Raw genomic sequence first — 21,298 nt, forward strand, 5'->3', positions numbered from 1 at the left:
ATATGTACAGTAAATTGTCAATTGTCAACGTCCCTCTATCGGCTATGTCTCTCTATCACAATTTCTCGCATTCTCTCTCTCTCTCTCTCTCTCTCTGCTTTCGGATGTGTGTGTGTGTGTGTGTGTGTGTGTGTATGTGTGTGTGAGATAATGTATATGTACAGTAAATTGTCAATTGTCAATGTCCCTCTATCGGTAATGTCTCTCTATCACACTTTCTCGCATTCTCACTCTCTCTCTCTCTGCTTTCGGATGTGTGTGTGTGTGTGTGTGTGTGTGATAATGTACAGTAAATTGTCAATTGTCAACGTCCCTCTATCGGTTATGTCTCTCTATCACACTTTCTCGCATTCTCTCTCTCTCTCTCTCTGCTTTCGGATGTGTGTGTGTGTGTGTGTGTGTGTGAGATAATGGATATGTACAGTAAATTGTCAATTGTCAACGTCCCTCTATATGTTATGTCTCTATCACACTTTCTCGCATTCTCTCTCTCTCTCTCTCTGCTTTCGGATGTGTGTGTGTGTGTGTGTGTGTGTGTGTGTGTGTGTGTGTGATAATGTATATGTACAGTAAATTGTCAATTGTCAACGTCCCTCTATATGTTATGTCTCTCTATCACACTTTCTCGCATTCTCTCTCACTCTCTCTCTCTCTCCGCTTTCGGATGTGTGTGTGTGTGTGTGTGTGTGTGTGTGTGTGTGTGTGTGTGTGTGTGTGTGTGAGATAATGTATATGTACAGTAAATTGTCAATTGTCAACGTCCCTCTATCGGCTATGTCTCTCTATCACAATTTCTCGCATTCTCTCTCTCTCTCTCTCTCTGCTTTCGGATGTGTGTGTGTGTGTGTGTGTGTATGTGTGTGTGAGATAATGTATATGTACAGTAAATTGTCAATTGTCAACGTCCCTCTATCGGTAATGTCTCTCTATCACACTTTCTCGCATTCTCTCTCTCTCTCTCTCTGCTTTCGGATGTGTGTGTGTGTGTGTGTGTGTGTGTGTGTGTGTGTGAGATAATGGATATGTACAGTAAATTGTCAATTGTCAACGTCCCTCTATCGGTTATGTCACTCTATCACACTTTCTCGCATTCTCTCTCTCTCTCTCTGCTTTCGGATGTGTGTGTGTGTGTGTGTGTGTGTGTGTGTGTGTGTGTGTGTGTGTGAGATAATGGATATGTACAGTAAATTGTCAACTGCCAACGTCCCTCTATATGTTATGTCTCTCTATCACACTTTCTTGCATTCTCTCTCTCTCTCTGCTTTCGGATGTGTGTGTGTGTGTGTGTGTGTGTGTGTGTGTGAGATAATGTATATGTACAGTAAATTGTCAATTGTCAACGTCCCTCTATCGGTTATGTCTCTCTATCACACTTTCTCGCATTCTCTCTCTCTCTCTCTGCTTTCGGATGTGTGTGTGTGTGTGTGTATGTGTGTGTGTGTGTGATAATGGATATGTACAGTAAATTGTCAATTGTCAACGTCCCTCTATATGTTATGTCTCTCTATCACACTTTCTCGCATTCTCTCTCTCTCTCTGCTTTCGGATGTGTGTGTCTGTGTGTGTGTGTGTATGTGTGTGTGTGTGTGTGTGTGTGTGTGTGTGTGTGTGTGATAATGTACAGTAAATTGTCAATTGTCAACGTCCCTCTATCGGTTATGTCTCTCTATCACACTTTCTCGCATTCTCTCTCTCTCTCTCTCTCTGCTTTCGGATGTGTGTGTGTGTATGTGTGTGTGAGATAATGGATATGTACAGTAAATTGTCAATTGTCAACGTCCCTCTATATGTTATGTCTCTATCACACTTTCTCGCATTCTCTCTCTCTCTCTGCTTTCGGATGTGTGTGTGTGTGTGTGTGTGTGTGTGTGTGTGTGTGTGTGTGTGTGAGATAATGTATATGTACAGTAAATTGTCAATTGTCAACGTCCCTCTATCGGCTATGTCTCTCTATCACAATTTCTCGCATTCTCTCTCTCTCTCTCTCTCTCTGCTTTCGGATGTGTGTGTGTGTGTGTGTGTGTATGTGTGTGTGAGATAATGTATATGTACAGTAAATTGTCAATTGTCAATGTCCCTCTATCGGTAATGTCTCTCTATCACACTTTCTCGCATTCTCTCTCTCTCTCTCTCTCTGCTTTCGGATGTGTGTGTGTGTGTGTGTGTGTGTGATAATGTACAGTAAATTGTCAATTGTCAACGTCCCTCTATCGGTTATGTCTCTCTATCACACTTTCTCGCATTCTCTCTCTCTCTCTCTCTGCTTTCGGATGTTTGTGTGTGTGTGTGTGTGTGTGAGATAATGGATATGTACAGTAAATTGTCAATTGTCAACGTCCCTCTATATGTTATGTCTCTATCACACTTTCTCGCATTCTCTCTCTCTCTCTCTGCTTTCGGATGTGTGTGTGTGTGTGTGTGTGTGTGTGTGTGTGATAATGTATATGTACAGTAAATTGTCAATTGTCAACGTCCCTCTATATGTTATGTCTCTCTATCACACTTTCTCGCATTCTCTCTCTCTCTCTCTCTCTCCGCTTTCGGATGTGTGTGTGTGTGTGTGTGTGTGTGTGTGTGTGTGTGTGTGTGTGTGTGTGTGTGAGATAATGTATATGTACAGTAAATTGTCAATTGTCAACGTCCCTCTATCGGCTATGTCTCTCTATCACAATTTCTCGCATTCTCTCTCTCTCTCTCTCTCTCTGCTTTCGGATGTGTGTGTGTGTGTGTGTGTGTATGTGTGTGTGAGATAATGTATATGTACAGTAAATTGTCAATTGTCAACGTCCCTCTATCGGTAATGTCTCTCTATCACACTTTCTCGCATTCTCTCTCTCTCTCTCTCTGCTTTCGGATGTGTGTGTGTGTGTGTGTGTGTGTGTGTGTGTGTGTGTGTGTGTGATAATGGATATGTACAGTAAATTGTCAATTGTCAACGTCCCTCTATCGGTTATGTCACTCTATCACACTTTCTCGCATTCTCTCTCTCTCTCTCTGCTTTCGGATGTGTGTGTGTGTGTGTGTGTGTGTGTGTGTGTGTGTGTGTGTGTGTGTGTGTGTGTGTGTGTGAGATAATGGATATGTACAGTAAATTGTCAACTGCCAACGTCCCTCTATATGTTATGTCTCTCTATCACACTTTCTTGCATTCTCTCTCTCTCTCTGCTTTCGGATGTGTGTGTGTGTGTGTGTGTGTGTGTGTGTGTGTGAGATAATGTATATGTACAGTAAATTGTCAATTGTCAACGTCCCTCTATCGGTTATGTCTCTCTATCACACTTTCTCGCATTCTCTCTCTCTCTCTCTGCTTTCGGATGTGTGTGTGTGTGTGTGTATGTGTGTGTGTGTGTGATAATGGATATGTACAGTAAATTGTCAATTGTCAACGTCCCTCTATATGTTATGTCTCTCTATCACACTTTCTCGCATTCTCTCTCTCTCTCTGCTTTCGGATGTGTGTGTCTGTGTGTGTGTGTGTATGTGTGTGTGTGTGTGTGTGTGTGTGTGTGTGTGTGTGTGTGTGATAATGTACAGTAAATTGTCAATTGTCAACGTCCCTCTATCGGTTATGTCTCTCTATCACACTTTCTCGCATTCTCTCTCTCTCTCTCTCTCTGCTTTCGGATGTGTGTGTGTGTATGTGTGTGTGAGATAATGGATATGTACAGTAAATTGTCAATTGTCAACGTCCCTCTATATGTTATGTCTCTATCACACTTTCTCGCATTCTCTCTCTCTCTCTGCTTTCGGATGTGTGTGTGTGTGTGTGTGTGTGTGTGTGTGTGTGTGTGTGTGTGTGTGTGTGAGATAATGTATATGTACAGTAAATTGTCAATTGTCAACGTCCCTCTATCGGCTATGTCTCTCTATCACAATTTCTCGCATTCTCTCTCTCTCTCTCTCTCTCTGCTTTCGGATGTGTGTGTGTGTGTGTGTGTGTGTATGTGTGTGTGAGATAATGTATATGTACAGTAAATTGTCAATTGTCAATGTCCCTCTATCGGTAATGTCTCTCTATCACACTTTCTCGCATTCTCTCTCTCTCTCTCTCTCTGCTTTCGGATGTGTGTGTGTGTGTGTGTGTGTGTGTGTGTGTGTGTGTGTGTGTGTGTGTGTGAGTGTGTGTGTGTGTGTTTGTGAGATAATGGATATGTACAGTAAATTGTCAATTGTCAACGTCCCTCTATCGGTAATGTCTCTCTATCACACTTTCTCGCATTCTCTCTCTCTCTCTCTCTCTGCTTTCGGATGTGTGTGTGTGTGTGTGTGTGTGTGAGATAATGGATATGTACAGTAAATTGTCAATTGTCAACGTCCCTCTATCGGTTATGTCACTCTATTACACTTTCTCGCATTCTCTCTCTCTCTATCTGCTTTCGGATGTGTGTGTGTGTGTGTGTGTGTGTGTGTGTGTGTGTGTGATAATGTATATGTACAGTAAATTGTCAATTGTCAACGTCCCTCTATCGGTAATGTCTCTCTATCACACTTTCTCGCATTCTCTCTCTCTCTCTCTGCTTTCGGATGTGAGTGTGTGTGTGTGTGTGTGTGTGTGTGTGAGATAATGTATATGTACAGTAAATTGTCAATTGTCAACGTCCCTCTATCGGTTATATCTCTCTATCACACTTTCTCGCATTCTCTCTCTCTCTCTCTCTGCTTTCGGATGTGTGTGTGTGTGTGTGTGTGTGTGTGAGAGATAATGTATATGTACAGTAAATTGTCAATTGTCAACGTCCCTCTATATTTTATGTCTCTCTATCACACTTTCTCGCATTCTCTCTCTCTCTCTGCTTTCGGATGTGTGTGTGTGTGTGTGTGTGAGAGATAATGGATATGTACAGTAAATTGTCAATTGTCAACGTCCCTCTATATGTTATGTCTCTCTATCACACTTTCTCGCATTCTCTCTCTCTCTCTCTGCTTTCGGATGTGTGTGTGTGTGTGTGTGTGTGTGTGTGAGATAATGGATATGTACAGTAAATTGTCAATTGTCAACGTCCCTCTATATGTTATGTCTCTCTATCACACTTTCTCGCATTCTCTCTCTCTCTCTCTCTCCGCTTTCGGATGTGTGTGTGTGTGTGTGTGTGTGTGTGTGTGTGTGTGTGTGTGTGTGTGTGTGTGTGAGATAATGTATATGTACAGTAAATTGTCAATTGTCAACGTCCCTCTATCGGCTATGTCTCTCTATCACAATTTCTCGCATTCTCTCTCTCTCTCTCTCTCTCTGCTTTCGGATGTGTGTGTGTGTATGTGTGTGTGAGATAATGTATATGTACAGTAAATTGTCAATTGTCAATGTCCCTCTATCGGTAATGTCTCTCTATCACACTTTCTCGCATTCTCTCTCTCTCTCTCTCTCTGCTTTCGGATGTGTGTGTGTGTGTGTGTGTGTGTGTGTGATAATGTACAGTAAATTGTCAATTGTCAACGTCCCTCTATCGGTTATGTCTCTCTATCACACTTTCTCGCATTCTCTCTCTCTCTCTCTCTGCTTTCGGATGTGTGTGTGTGTGTGTGTGTGTGTGAGATAATGGATATGTACAGTAAATTGTCAATTGTCAACGTCCCTCTATATGTTATGTCTCTATCACACTTTCTCGCATTCTCTCTCTCTCTCTCTGCTTTCGGATGTGTGTGTGTGTGTGTGTGTGTGTGTGTGTGTGTGTGATAATGTATATGTACAGTAAATTGTCAATTGTCAACGTCCCTCTATATGTTATGTCTCTCTATCACACTTTCTCGCATTCTCACTCTCTCTCTCTCTCTCCGCTTTCGGATGTGTGTGTGTGTGTGTGTGTGTGTGTGTGTGTGTGTGTGTGTGTGTGTGTGTGTGTGTGAGATAATGTATATGTACAGTAAATTGTCAATTGTCAACGTCCCTCTATCGGCTATGTCTCTCTATCACAATTTCTCGCATTCTCTCTCTCTCTCTCTCTCTCTGCTTTCGGATGTGTGTGTGTGTGTGTGTGTGTATGTGTGTGTGAGATAATGTATATGTACAGTAAATTGTCAATTGTCAACGTCCCTCTATCGGTAATGTCTCTCTATCACACTTTCTCGCATTCTCTCTCTCTCTCTCTCTGCTTTCGGATGTGTGTGTGTGTGTGTGTGTGTGTGTGTGTGTGTGTGTGTGTGTGAGATAATGGATATGTACAGTAAATTGTCAATTGTCAACGTCCCTCTATCGGTTATGTCACTCTATCACACTTTCTCGCATTCTCTCTCTCTCTCTCTGCTTTCGGATGTGTGTGTGTGTGTGTGTGTGTGTGTGTGTGTGTGTGTGTGTGTGTGTGTGTGTGTGTGTGTGTGTGAGATAATGGATATGTACAGTAAATTGTCAACTGCCAACGTCCCTCTATATGTTATGTCTCTCTATCACACTTTCTTGCATTCTCTCTCTCTCTCTGCTTTCGGATGTGTGTGTGTGTGTGTGTGTGTGTGTGTGTGTGTGAGATAATGTATATGTACAGTAAATTGTCAATTGTCAACGTCCCTCTATCGGTTATGTCTCTCTATCACACTTTCTCGCATTCTCTCTCTCTCTCTCTGCTTTCGGATGTGTGTGTGTGTGTGTGTATGTGTGTGTGTGTGTGATAATGGATATGTACAGTAAATTGTCAATTGTCAACGTCCCTCTATATGTTATGTCTCTCTATCACACTTTCTCGCATTCTCTCTCTCTCTCTGCTTTCGGATGTGTGTGTCTGTGTGTGTGTGTGTCTGTGTGTGTGTGTGTATGTGTGTGTGTGTGTGTGTGTGTGTGTGTGTGTGTGTGTGTGTGATAATGTACAGTAAATTGTCAATTGTCAACGTCCCTCTATCGGTTATGTCTCTCTATCACACTTTCTCGCATTCTCTCTCTCTCTCTCTCTCTGCTTTCGGATGTGTGTGTGTGTATGTGTGTGTGAGATAATGGATATGTACAGTAAATTGTCAATTGTCAACGTCCCTCTATATGTTATGTCTCTATCACACTTTCTCGCATTCTCTCTCTCTCTCTGCTTTCGGATGTGTGTGTGTGTGTGTGTGTGTGTGTGTGTGTGTGTGTGTGTGTGTGTGTGTGTGTGAGATAATGTATATGTACAGTAAATTGTCAATTGTCAACGTCCCTCTATCGGCTATGTCTCTCTATCACAATTTCTCGCATTCTCTCTCTCTCTCTCTCTCTCTGCTTTCGGATGTGTGTGTGTGTGTGTGTGTGTGTATGTGTGTGTGAGATAATGTATATGTACAGTAAATTGTCAATTGTCAATGTCCCTCTATCGGTAATGTCTCTCTATCACACTTTCTCGCATTCTCTCTCTCTCTCTCTCTCTGCTTTCGGATGTGTGTGTGTGTGTGTGTGTGTGTGTGTGTGTGTGTGTGTGTGTGAGTGTGTGTGTGTGTGTTTGTGAGATAATGGATATGTACAGTAAATTGTCAATTGTCAACGTCCCTCTATCGGTAATGTCTCTCTATCACACTTTCTCGCATTCTCTCTCTCTCTCTCTCTCTGCTTTCGGATGTGTGTGTGTGTGTGTGTGTGTGTGTGAGATAATGGATATGTACAGTAAATTGTCAATTGTCAACGTCCCTCTATCGGTTATGTCACTCTATTACACTTTCTCGCATTCTCTCTCTCTCTCTCTGCTTTCGGATGTGTGTGTGTGTGTGTGTGTGTGTGTGTGTGTGAGATAATGTATATGTACAGTAAATTGTCAATTGTCAACGTCCCTCTATCGGTTATGTCTCTCTATCACACTTTCTCGCATTCTCTCTCTCTCTCTCTGCTTTCGGATGTGTGTGTGTGTGTGTGTGTGTGTGTGAGGTAATGTATATGTACAGTAAATTGTCAATTGTCAACGTCCCTCTATCGGTTATATCTCTCTATCACACTTTCTCGCATTCTCTCTCTCTCTCTCTCTGCTTTCGGATGTGTGTGTGTGTGTGTGTGTGTGTGTGTGAGAGATAATGTATATGTACAGTAAATTGTCAATTGTCAACGTCCCTCTATATTTTATGTCTCTCTATCACACTTTCTCGCATTCTCTCTCTCTCTCTGCTTTCGGATGTGTGTGTGTGTGTGTGTGTGAGAGATAATGGATATGTACAGTAAATTGTCAATTGTCAACGTCCCTCTATATGTTATGTCTCTCTATCACACTTTCTCGCATTCTCTCTCTCTCTCTCTGCTTTCGGATGTGTGTGTGTGTGTGTGTGTGTGTGTGTGAGATAATGGATATGTACAGTAAATTGTCAATTGTCAACGTCCCTCTATATGTTATGTCTCTCTATCACACTTTCTCGCATTCTCTCTCTCTCTCTCTCTCCGCTTTCGGATGTGTGTGTGTGTGTGTGTGTGTGTGTGTGTGTGTGTGTGTGTGTGTGTGAGATAATGTATATGTACAGTAAATTGTCAATTGTCAACGTCCCTCTATCGGCTATGTCTCTCTATCACAATTTCTCGCATTCTCTCTCTCTCTCTCTCTCTCTGCTTTCGGATGTGTGTGTGTGTATGTGTGTGTGAGATAATGTATATGTACAGTAAATTGTCAATTGTCAATGTCCCTCTATCGGTAATGTCTCTCTATCACACTTTCTCGCATTCTCTCTCTCTCTCTCTCTGCTTTCGGATGTGTGTGTGTGTGTGTGTGTGTGTGTGATAATGTACAGTAAATTGTCAATTGTCAACGTCCCTCTATCGGTTATGTCTCTCTATCACACTTTCTCGCATTCTCTCTCTCTCTCTCTCTGCTTTCGGATGTGTGTGTGTGTGTGTGTGTGTGAGATAATGGATATGTACAGTAAATTGTCAATTGTCAACGTCCCTCTATATGTTATGTCTCTATCACACTTTCTCGCATTCTCTCTCTCTCTCTCTGCTTTCGGATGTGTGTGTGTGTGTGTGCGTGTGTGTGTGTGTGTGTGTGTGTGTGTGTGTGTGTGTGTGTGTGATAATGTATATGTACAGTAAATTGTCAATTGTCAACGTCCCTCTATATGTTATGTCTCTCTATCACACTTTCTCGCATTCTCTCTCTCTCTCTCTCCGCTTTCGGATGTGTGTGTGTTTGTGTGTGTGTGTGTGTGTGTGTGTGTGAGATAATGTATATGTACAGTAAATTGTCAATTGTCAACGTCCCTCTATCGGCTATGTCTCTCTATCACAATTTCTCGCATTCTCTCTCTCTCTCTGCTTTCGGATGTGTGTGTGTGTGTGTGTGTGTGTATGTGTGTGTGAGATAATGTATATGTACAGTAAATTGTCAATTGTCAACGTCCCTCTATCGGTAATGTCTCTCTATCACACTTTCTCGCATTCTCTCTCTCTCTCTCTCTGCTTTCGGATGTGTGTGTGTGTGTGTGTGTGTGTGTGTGAGATAATGGATATGTACAGTAAATTGTCAATTGTCAACGTCCCTCTATCGGTTATGTCACTCTATCACACTTTCTCGCATTCTCTCTCTCTCTCTCTGCTTTCGGATGTGTGTGTGTGTGTGTGTGTGTGTGTGTGTGTGTGTGAGATAATGGATATGTACAGTAAATTGTCAACTGCCAACGTCCCTCTATATGTTATGTCTCTCTATCACACTTTCTTGCATTCTCTCTCTCTCTCTGCTTTCGGATGTATGTGTGTGTGTGTGTGTGTGTGTGTGTGAGATAATGTATATGTACAGTAAATTGTCAATTGTCAACGTCCCTCTATCGGTTATGTCTCTCTATCACACTTTCTCGCATTCTCTCTCTCTCTCTCTGCTTTCGGATGTGTGTGTGTGTGTGTGTATGTGTGTGTGTGTGTGATAATGGATATGTACAGTAAATTGTCAATTGTCAACGTCCCTCTATATGTTATGTCTCACTATCACACTTCCTCGCATTCTCTCTCTCTCTCTGCTTTCGGATGTGTGTGTCTGTGTGTGTGTGTGTATGTGTGTGTGTGTGTGTGTGTGTGTGTGTGTGTGTGTGTGTGTGTGTGTGTGTGATAATGTACAGTAAATTGTCAATTGTCAACGTCCCTCTATCGGTTATGTCTCTCTATCACACTTTCTCGCATTCTCTCTCTCTCTCTCTCTCTCTGCTTTCGGATGTGTGTGTGTGTATGTGTGTGTGAGATAATGGATATGTACAGTAAATTGTCAATTGTCAACGTCCCTCTATATGTTATGTCTCTATCACACTTTCTCGCATTCTCTCTCTCTCTCTGCTTTCGGATGTGTGTGTGTGTGTGTGTGTGTGTGTGTGTGTGTGTGAGATAATGTATATGTACAGTAAATTGTCAATTCTCAACGTCCCTCTATCGGCTATGTCTCTCTATCACAATTTCTCGCATTCTCTCTCTCTCTCTCTCTCTCTGCTTTCGGATGTGTGTGTGTGTGTGTGTGTGTATGTGTGTGTGAGATAATGTATATGTACAGTAAATTGTCAATTGTCAATGTCCCTCTATCGGTAATGTCTCTCTATCACACTTTCTCGCATTCTCTCTCTCTCTCTCTCTCTGCTTTCGGATGTGTGTGTGTGTGTGTGTGTGTGTGTGTGTGTGTGTGTGTGTGAGTGTGTGTGTGTGTGTGTGTGTGAGATAATGGATATGTACAGTAAATTGTCAATTGTCAACGTCCCTCTATCGGTTATGTCACTCTATTACACTTTCTCGCATTCTCTCTCTCTCTCTCTGCTTTCGGATGTGTGTGTGTGTGTGTGTGTGTGTGTGTGTGTGTGTGTGTGATAATGTATATGTACAGTAAATTGTCAATTGTCAACGTCCCTCTATCGGTAATGTCTCTCTATCACACTTTCTCGCATTCTCTCTCTCTCTCTCTGCTTTCGGATGTGAGTGTGTGTGTGTGTGTGTGTGTGTGTGTGTGTGTGTGAGATAATGTATATGTACAGTAAATTGTCAATTGTCAACGTCCCTCTATCGGTTATGTCTCTCTATCACACTTTCTCGCATTCTCTCTCTCTCTCTCTGCTTTCGGATGTGTGTGTGTGTGTGTGTGTGTGTGAGGTAATGTATATGTACAGTAAATTGTCAATTGTCAACGTCCCTCTATCGGTTATATCTCTCTATCACACTTTCTCGCATTCTCTCTCTCTCTCTCTCTGCTTTCGGATGTGTGTGTGTGTGTGTGTGTGTGTGTGAGAGATAATGTATATGTACAGTAAATTGTCAATTGTCAACGTCCCTCTATATGTTATGTCTCTCTATCACACTTTCTCGCATTCTCTCTCTCTCTCTGCTTTCGGATGTGTGTGTGTGTGTGTGTGTGAGAGATAATGGATATGTACAGTAAATTGTCAATTGTCAACGTCCCTCTATATGTTATGTCTCTCTATCACACTTTCTCGCATTCTCTCTCTCTCTCTCTGCTTTCGGATGTGTGTGTGTGTGTGTGTGTGTGTGTGAGATAATGTATATGTACAGTAAATTGTCAATTGTCAACGTCCCTCTATCGGTTATGTCTCTCTATCACACTTTCTCGCATTCTCTCTCTCTCTCTCTCTCTCTGCTTTCGGATGTGTGTGTGTGTGTGTGTGTGTGTGTGTGTGTATGTGTGTGTGTGTGTGTGATAATGGATATGTACAGTAAATTGTCAATTGTCAACGTCCCTCTATATGTTATGTCTCTCTATCACACTTTCTCGCATTCTCTCTCTCTCTCTGCTTTCGGATGTGTGTGTCTGAGTGTGTGTGTGTGTGTGTGTGTGTGTGTGTATGTGTGTGTGTGTGTGTGTGTGTGTGTGTGTGTGTGTGTGTGTGTGTGTGTGTGTGTGTGATAATGTACAGTAAATTGTCAATTGTCAACGTCCCTCTATATGTTATGTCCCTCTATCACACTTTCTCGCATTCTCTCTCTCTCTCTGCTTTCGGATGTGTGTGTGTGTGTGTGTGAGATAATGGATATGTACAGTAAATTGTCAATTGTCAACGTCCCTCTATATGTTATGTCTCTCTATCACACTTTCTCGCATTCTCTCTCTCTCTCTGCTTTCAGATGTGTGTGTGTGTGTGTGTGTGTGTGTGTGTGTGTGTGTGTGTGTGTGTGTGTGTGTGTGTGTGTGAGATAATGTATATGTACAGTAAATTGTCAATTGTCAACGTCCCTCTATCGGCTATGTCTCTCTATCACAATTTCTCGCATTCTCGCTCTCTCTCTCTCTCTCTGCTTTCGGATGTGTGGGTGTGTGTGTGTGTGTATGTGTGTGTGAGATAATGTATATATACAGTAAATTGTCAATTGTCAATGTCCCTCTATCGGTAATGTCTCTCTATCACACTTTCTCGCATTCTCTCTCTCTCTCTCTCTCTCTCTCTCTGCTTTCGGATGTGTGTGTGTGTGTGTGTGTGTGTGTGTGTGTGTGTGTGTGTGTGTGTGTGTGTGTGTGATAATGTATATGTACAGTAAATTGTCAATTGTCAACGTCCCTCTATCGGTAATGTCTCTCTACCACACTTTCTCGCATTCTCTCTCTCTCATTCTGCTTTCGGATGTGAGTGTGTGTGTGTGTGTGTGTGTGTGTGAGATAATGTATATGTACAGTAAATTGTCAATTGTCAACGTCCCTCTATCGGTTATGTCTCTCTATCACACTTTCTCGCATTCTCTCTCTCTCTCTCTGCTTTCGGATGTGTGTGTGTGTGTGTGTGTGTGTGTGTGAGATAATGGATATGTACAGTAAATTGTCAATTGTCAACGTCCCTCTATCGGTTATGTCACTCTATCACACTTTCTCGCATTCTCTCTCTCTCTCTCTGCTTTCGGATGTGTGTGTGTGTGTGTGTGTGTGTGTGTGTGTGTGTGTGATAACGTATATGTACAGTAAATTGTCAATTGTCAACGTCCCTCTATATGTTATGTCTCTCTATCACACTTTCTCGCATTCTCTCTCTCTCTCTCTCTCCGCTTTCGGATGTGTGTGTGTGTGTGTGTGTGTGTGTGTGTGTGTGTGTGTGTGTGTGTGTGTGTGTGTGTGTGTGTGTGTGTGTGTGATAATGGATATGTACAGTAAATTGTCAACTGCCAACGTCCCTCTATATGTTATGTCTCTCTATCACACTTTCTTGCATTCTCTCTCTCTCTCTGCTTTCGGATGTGTGTGTGTGTGTGTGTGTGTGTGTGTGTGAGATAATGTATATGTACAGTAAATTGTCAATTGTCAACGTCCCTCTATCGGTTATGTCTCTCTATCACACTTTCTCGCATTCTCTCTCTCTCTCTCTGCTTTCGGATGTGTGTGTGTGTGTGTGTGTGTGTGTGTGTGAGATAATGGATATGTACAGTAAATTGTCAATTGTCAACGTCCCTCTATCGGTTATGTCTCTCTATCACACTTTCTCGCATTCTCTCTCTCTCTCTCTCTCTCCGCTTTCGGATGTGTGTGTGTGTGTGTGTGTGTGTGTGTGTGTGTGTGTGTGTGTGTGTGTGTGTGTGTGATAATGGATATGTACAGTAAATTGTCAACTGCCAACGTCCCTCTATATGTTATGTCTCTCTATCACACTTTCTTGCATTCTCTCTCTCTCTCTGCTTTCGGATGTGTGTGTGTGTGTGTGTGTGTGTGTGTGTGAGATAATGTATATGTACAGTAAATTGTCAATTGTCAACGTCCCTCTATCGGTTATGTCTCTCTATCACACTTTCTCGCATTCTCTCTCTCTCTCTCTGCTTTCGGATGTGTGTGTGTGTGTGTGTGTGTGTGTGTGAGATAATGGATATGTACAGTAAATTGTCAATTGTCAACGTCCCTCTATCGGTTATGTCACTCTATCACACTTTCTCGCATTCTCTCTCTCTCTCTCTCTGCTTTCGGATGTGTGTGTGTGTGTGTGTGTGTGATAACGTATATGTACAGTAAATTGTCAATTGTCAACGTCCCTCTATATGTTATGTCTCTCTATCACACTTTCTCGCATTCTCTCTCTCTCTCTCTCTCCGCTTTCGGATGTGTGTGTGTGTGTGTGTGTGTGTGTGTGTGTGTGTGTGTGTGTGTGTGTGTGTGTGTGTGTGTGTGTGATAATGGATATGTACAGTAAATTGTCAACTGCCAACGTCCCTCTATATGTTATGTCTCTCTATCACACTTTCTTGCATTCTCTCTCTCTCTCTGCTTTAGGATGTGTGTGTGTGTGTGTGTGTGTGTGTGTGAGATAATGTATATGTACAGTAAATTGTCAATTGTCAACGTCCCTCTATCGGTTATGTCTCTCTATCACACTTTCTCGCATTCTCTCTCTCTCTCTCTCTCCGCTTTCGGATGTGTGTGTGTGTGTGTGTGTGTGTGTGTGTGTGGGTGTGTGTGTGTGTGTGTGTGTGTGTGTGTATGTGTGTGTGTGTGTGATAATAGATATGTACAGTAAATTGTCAATTGTCAACGTCCCTCTATATGTTATGTCTCTCTATCACACTTTCTCGCATTCTCTCTCTCTCTCTGCTTTCGGATGTGTGTGTGTATGTGTGTGTGTGTGTGTGTGTGTGTGTGTGTGTGATAATGTACAGTAAATTGTCAATTGTCAACGTCCCTCTATCGGTTATGTCTCTCTATCACACTTTCTCGCATTCTCTCTCTCTCTCTCTCTCTGCTTTCGGATGTGTGTGTGTGTGTGTGTGTGTGAGATAATGGATATGTACAGTAAATTGTCAATTGTCAACGTCCCTCTATATGTTATGTCTCTATCACACTTTCTCGCATTCTCTCTCTCTCTCTCTGCTTTCGGATGTGTGTGTGTGTGTGTGTGTGTGTGTGTGTGTGTGTGTGTGTGTGTGTGTGTGAGATAATGTATATGTACAGTAAATTGTCAATTGTCAACGTCCCTCTATCGGCTATGTCTCTCTATCACAATTTCTCGCATTCTCTCTCTCTCTCTCTCTCTCTCTGCTTTCGGATGTGTGTGTGTGTGTGTGTGTGTGTATGTGTGTGTGAGATAATGTATATGTACAGTAAATTGTCAATTGTCAATGTCCCTCTATCGGTAATGTCTCTCTATCACACTTTCCCGCATTCTCTCTCTCTCTCTCTCTCTCTCTCTGCTTTCGGATGTGTGTGTGTGTGTGTGTGTGTGTGTGTGTGTGTGTGTGTGAGTGTGTGTGTGTGTGTGTTTGTGAGATAATGGATATGTACAGTAAATTGTCAATTGTCAACGTCCCTCTATCGGTAATGTCTCTCTATCACACTTTCTCGCATTCCCTCTCTCTCTCTCTCTGCTTTCGGATGTGTGTGTGTGTGTGTGTGTGTGTGAGATAATGGATATGTACAGTAAATTGTCAATTGTCAACGTCCCTCTATCGGTTATGTCACTCTATTACACTTTCTCGCATTCTCTCTCTCTCTCTCCCTCTGCTTTCGGATGTGTGTGTGTGTGTGTGTGTGTGTGTGTGTGTGTGTGTGTGTGTGATAATGTATATGTACAGTAAATTGTCAATTGTCAACGTCCCTCTATCGGTAATGTCTCTCTATCACACTTTCTCGCATTCTCTCTCTCTCTCTCTGCTTTCGGATGTGAGTGTGTGTGTGTGTGTGTGTGTGTGTGTGTGTGTGAGATAATGTATATGTACAGTAAATTGTCAATTGTCAACGTCCCTCTATCGGTTATGTCTCTCTATCACACTTTCTCGCATTCTCTCTCTCTCTCTCTGCTTTCGGATGTGTGTGTGTGTGTGTGTGTGTGTGTGTGAGGTAATGTATATGTACAGTAAATTGTCAATTGTCAACGTCCCTCTATCGGTTATGTCTCTCTATCACACTTTCTCGCATTCTCTCTCTCTCTCTCTCTGCTTTCGGATGTGTGTGTGTGTGTGTGTGTGTGTGTGTGTGTGTGTGTGAGAGATAATGTATATGTACAGTAAATTGTCAATTGTCAACGTCCCTCTATATGTTATGTCTCTCTATCACACTTTCTCGCATTCTCTCTCTCTCTCTGCTTTCGGATGTGTGTGTGTGTGTGTGTGAGAGAGATAATGGATATGTACAGTAAATTGTCAATTGTCAACGTCCCTCTATATGTTATGTCTCTCTATCACACTTTCTCGCATTCTCTCTCTCTCTCTCTGCTTTCGGATGTGTGTGTGTGTGTGTGTGTGTGTGTGTGAGATAATGTATATGTACAGTAAATTGTCAATTGTCAACGTCCCTCTATCGGTTATGTCTCTCTATCACACTTTCTCGCATTCTCTCTCTCTCTCTCTCTCTGCTTTCGGATGTGTGTGTGTGTGTGTGTGTGTGTGTATGTGTGTGTGTGTGTGTGTGTGATAATGGATATGTACAGTAAATTGTCAATTGTCAACGTCCCTCTATATGTTATGTCTCTCTATCATACTTTCTCGCATTCTCTCTCTCTCTCTGCTTTCGGATGTGTGTGTCTGTGTGTGTGTGTGTGTGTGTGTGTGTGTGTGTGTGTGTGTGTGTGATAATGTACAGTAAATTGTCAATTGTCAACGTCCCTCTATCGGTTATGTCTCTCTATCACACTTTCTCGCATTCTCTCTCTCTCTCTGCTTTCAGATGTGTGTGTGTGTGTGTGTGTGTGTGAGATAATGTATATGTACAGTAAATTGTCAATTGTCAACGTCCCTCTATCGGCTATGTCTCTCTATCACAATTTCTCGCATTCTCTCTCTCTCTCTCTCTCTCTGCTTTCGGATGTGTGTGTGTGTGTGTGTGTGTGTATGTGTGTGTGAGATAATGTATATGTACAGTAAATTGTCAATTGTCAATGTCCCTCTATCGGTAATGTCTCTCTATCACACTTTCTCGCATTCTCTCTCTCTCTCTCTCTCTCTGCTTTCGGATGTGTGTGTGTGTGTGTGTGTGTGTGTGTGTGTGTGTGTGTGTGTGTGAGATAATGGATATGTACAGTAAATTGTCAATTGTCAACGTCCCTCTATCGGTAATGTCTCTCTATCACACTTTCTCGCATTCTCTCTCTCTCTCTCTCTGCTTTCGGATGTGTGTGTGTGTGTGTGTGTGTGTGAGATAATGGATATGTACAGTAAATTGTCAATTGTCAACGTCCCTCTATCGGTTATGTCACTCTATCACACTTTCTCGCATTCTCTCTCTCACTCTCTGCTTTCGGATGTGTGTGTGTGTGTGTGTGTGTGTGTGTGTGTGTGTGTGTGTGTGTGTGATAATGTATATGTACAGTAAATTGTCAATTGTCAACGTCCTTCTATCGGTAATGTCTCTCTATCACACTTTCTCGCATTCTCTCTCTCTCTCTCTGCTTTCGGATGTGAGTGTGTGTGTGTGTGTGTGTGTGTGTGTGTGAGATAATGTATATGTACAGTAAATTGTCAATTGTCAACGTCCCTCTATCGGTTATGTCTCTCTATCACACTTTCTCGCATTCTCTCTCTCTCTCTCTCTGCTTTCGGATGTGTGTGTGTGTGTGTGTGTGTGTGTGTGTGTGTGTGTGAGGTAAAGTATATGTACAGTAAATTGTCAATTGTCAACGTCCCTCTATCGGTTATGTCTCTCTATCACACTTTCTCGCATTCTCTCTCTCTCTCTCTCTGCTTTCGGATGTGTGTGTGTGTGTGTGTGTGTGTGTGTGTGAGAGATAATGTATATGTACAGTAAATTGTCAATTGTCAACGTCCCTCTATATGTTATGTCTCTCTATCACACTTTCTCGCATTCTCTCTCTCTCTCTGCTTTCGGATGTGTGTGTGTGTGTGTGTGTGTGAGAGATAATGGATATGTACAGTAAATTGTCAATTGTCAACGTCCCTCTATATGTTATGTCTCTCAATCACACTTTCTCGCATTCTCTCTCTCTCTCTCTGCTTTCGGATGTGTGTGTGTGTGTGTGTGTGTGTGTGTGTGTGTGTGTGTGTGTGTGTGTGAGATAATGTATATGTACAGTAAATTGTCAATTGTCAACGTCCCTCTATCGGTTATGTCTCTCTATCACACTTTCTCGCATTCTCACTCTCTCTCTCTCTCTGCTTTCGGATGTGCGTGTGTGTGTGTGTGTGTGTGTGTGTGTGTGTGTGTGAGATAATGGATATGTACAGTAAATTGTCAACTGTCAACGTCCCTCTATATGTTATGTCTCTCTATCACACTTTCTTGCATTCTCTCTCTCTCTCTGCTTTCGGATGTGTGTGTGTGTGTGTGTGTGTGTGTGTGTGAGATAATGTATATGTACAGTAAATTGTCAATTGTCAACGTCCCTCTATCGGTTATGTCTCTCTATCACACTTTCTTGCATTCTCTCTCTCTCTCTGCTTTCGGATGTATGTGTGTGTGTGTGTGTGTGTGTGTGTGAGATAATGTATATGTACAGTAAATTGTCAATTGTCAACGTCCCTCTATCGGTTATGTCTCTCTATCACACTTTCTCGCATTCTCTCTCTCTCTCTCTGCTTTCGGATGTGTGTGTGTGTGTGTATGTGTGTGTGTGTGTGATAATGGATATGTACAGTAAATTGTCAATTGTCAACGTCCCTCTATATGTTATGTCTCACTATCACACTTCCTCGCATTCTCTCTCTCTCTCTGCTTTCGGATGTGTGTGTCTGTGTGTGTGTGTGTATGTGTGTGTGTGTGTGTGTGTGTGTGTGTGTGTGTGTGTGTGTGTGTGTGTGTGATAATGTACAGTAAATTGTCAATTGTCAACGTCCCTCTATCGGTTATGTCTCTCTATCACACTTTCTCGCATTCTCTCTCTCTCTCTCTCTCTGCTTTCGGATGTGTGTGTGTGTATGTGTGTGTGAGATAATGGATATGTACAGTAAATTGTCAATTGTCAACGTCCCTCTATATGTTATGTCTCTATCACACTTTCTCGCATTCTCTCTCTCTCTCTGCTTTCGGATGTGTGTGTGTGTGTGTGTGTGTGTGTGTGTGTGTGAGATAATGTATATGTACAGTAAATTGTCAATTCTCAACGTCCCTCTATCGGCTATGTCTCTCTATCACAATTTCTCGCATTCTCTCTCTCTCTCTCTCTCTCTGCTTTCGGATGTGTGTGTGTGTGTGTGTGTGTATGTGTGTGTGAGATAATGTATATGTACAGTAAATTGTCAATTGTCAATGTCCCTCTATCGGTAATGTCTCTCTATCACACTTTCTCGCATTCTCTCTCTCTCTCTCTCTCTGCTTTCGGATGTGTGTGTGTGTGTGTGTGTGTGTGTGTGTGTGTGTGTGTGTGTGAGTGTGTGTGTGTGTGTGTGTGTGAGATAATGGATATGTACAGTAAATTGTCAATTGTCAACGTCCCTCTATCGGTTATGTCACTCTATTACACTTTCTCGCATTCTCTCTCTCTCTCTCTGCTTTCGGATGTGTGTGTGTGTGTGTGTGTGTGTGTGTGTGTGTGTGTGTGTGATAATGTATATGTACAGTAAATTGTCAATTGTCAACGTCCCTCTATCGGTAATGTCTCTCTATCACACTTTCTCGCATTCTCTCTCTCTCTCTCTGCTTTCGGATGTGAGTGTGTGTGTGTGTGTGTGTGTGTGTGTGTGTGTGTGTGAGATAATGTATATGTACAGTAAATTGTCAATTGTCAACGTCCCTCTATCGGTTATGTCTCTCTATCACACTTTCTCGCATTCTCTCTCTCTCTCTCTGCTTTCGGATGTGTGTGTGTGTGTGTGTGTGTGTGAGGTAATGTATATGTACAGTAAATTGTCAATTGTCAACGTCCCTCTATCGGTTATATCTCTCTATCACACTTTCTCGCATTCTCTCTCTCTCTCTCTCTGCTTTCGGATGTGTGTGTGTGTGTGTGTGTGTGTGTGTGAGAGATAATGTATATGTACAGTAAATTGTCAATTGTCAACGTCCCTCTATATGTTATGTCTCTCTATCACACTTTCTCGCATTCTCTCTCTCTCTCTACTTTCGGATGTGTGTGTGTGTGTGTGTGTGAGAGATAATGGATATGTACAGTAAATTGTCAATTGTCAACGTCCCTCTATATGTTATGTCTCTCTATCACACTTTCTCGCATTCTCTCTCTCTCTCTCTGCTTTCGGATGTGTGTGTGTGTGTGTGTGTGTGTGTGAGATAATGTATATGTACAGTAAATTGTCAATTGTCAACGTCCCTCTATCGGTTATGTCTCTCTATCACACTTTCTCGCATTCTCTCTCTCTCTCTCTCTCTCTCTGCTTTCGGATGTGTGTGTGTGTGTGTGTGTGTGTGTGTGTGTGTATGTGTGTGTGTGTGTGTGATAATGGATATGTACAGTAAATTGTCAATTGTCAACGTCCCTCTATATGTTATGTCTCTCTATCACACTTTCTCGCATTCTCTCTCTCTCTCTGCTTTCGGATGTGTGTGTCTGAGTGTGTGTGTGTGTGTGTGTGTGTGTATGTGTGTGTGTGTGTGTGTGTGTGTGTGTGTGTGTGTGTGTGTGTGTGTGTGTGTGTGTGTGTGTGATAATGTACAGTAAATTGTCAATTGTCAACGTCCCTCTATATGTTATGTCTCTCTATCACACTTTCTCGCATTCTCTCTCTCTCTCTGCTTTCAGATGTGTGTGTGTGTGTGTGTGTGTGTGTGTGTGTGTGTGTGTGTGTGTGTGTGTGTGTGTGTGTGTGTGTGTGTGTGTGTGTGTGTGAGATAATGTATATGTACAGTAAATTGTCAATTGTCAACGTCCCTCTATCGGCTATGTCTCTCTATCACAATTTCTCGCATTCTCGCTCTCTCTCTCTCTCTCTGCTTTCGGATGTGTGGGTGTGTGTGTGTGTGTATGTGTGTGTGAGATAATGTATATGTACAGTAAATTGTCAATTGTCAATGTCCCTCTATCGGTAATGTCTCTCTATCACACTTTCTCGCATTCTCTCTCTCTCTCTCTCTCTCTCTCTCTCTCTGCTTTCGGATGTGTGTGTGTGTGTGTGTGTGTGTGTGTGTGTGTGTGTGTGTGTGTGTGTGTGTGATAATGTATATGTACAGTAAATTGTCAATTGTCAACGTCCCTCTATCGGTAATGTCTCTCTATCACACTTTCTCGCATTCTCTCTCTCTCATTCTGCTTTCGGATGTGAGTGTGTGTGTGTGTGTGTGTGTGTGTGAGATAATGTATATGTACAGTAAATTGTCAATTGTCAACGTCCCTCTATCGGTTATGTCTCTCTATCACACTTTCTCGCATTCTCTCTCTCTCTCTCTGCTTTCGGATGTGTGTGTGTGTGTGTGTGTGTGTGTGTGAGATAATGGATATGTACAGTAAATTGTCAATTGTCAACGTCCCTCTATCGGTTATGTCACTCTATCACACTTTCTCGCATTCTCTCTCTCTCTCTCTGCTTTCGGATGTGTGTGTGTGTGTGTGTGTGTGTGTGTGTGTGTGTGTGTGATAACGT

This window comes from Lycorma delicatula, chromosome 7 (assembly GCF_047948215.1).
Source record: "Lycorma delicatula isolate Av1 chromosome 7, ASM4794821v1, whole genome shotgun sequence".
NCBI lineage: Eukaryota > Metazoa > Arthropoda > Insecta > Hemiptera > Fulgoridae > Lycorma > Lycorma delicatula.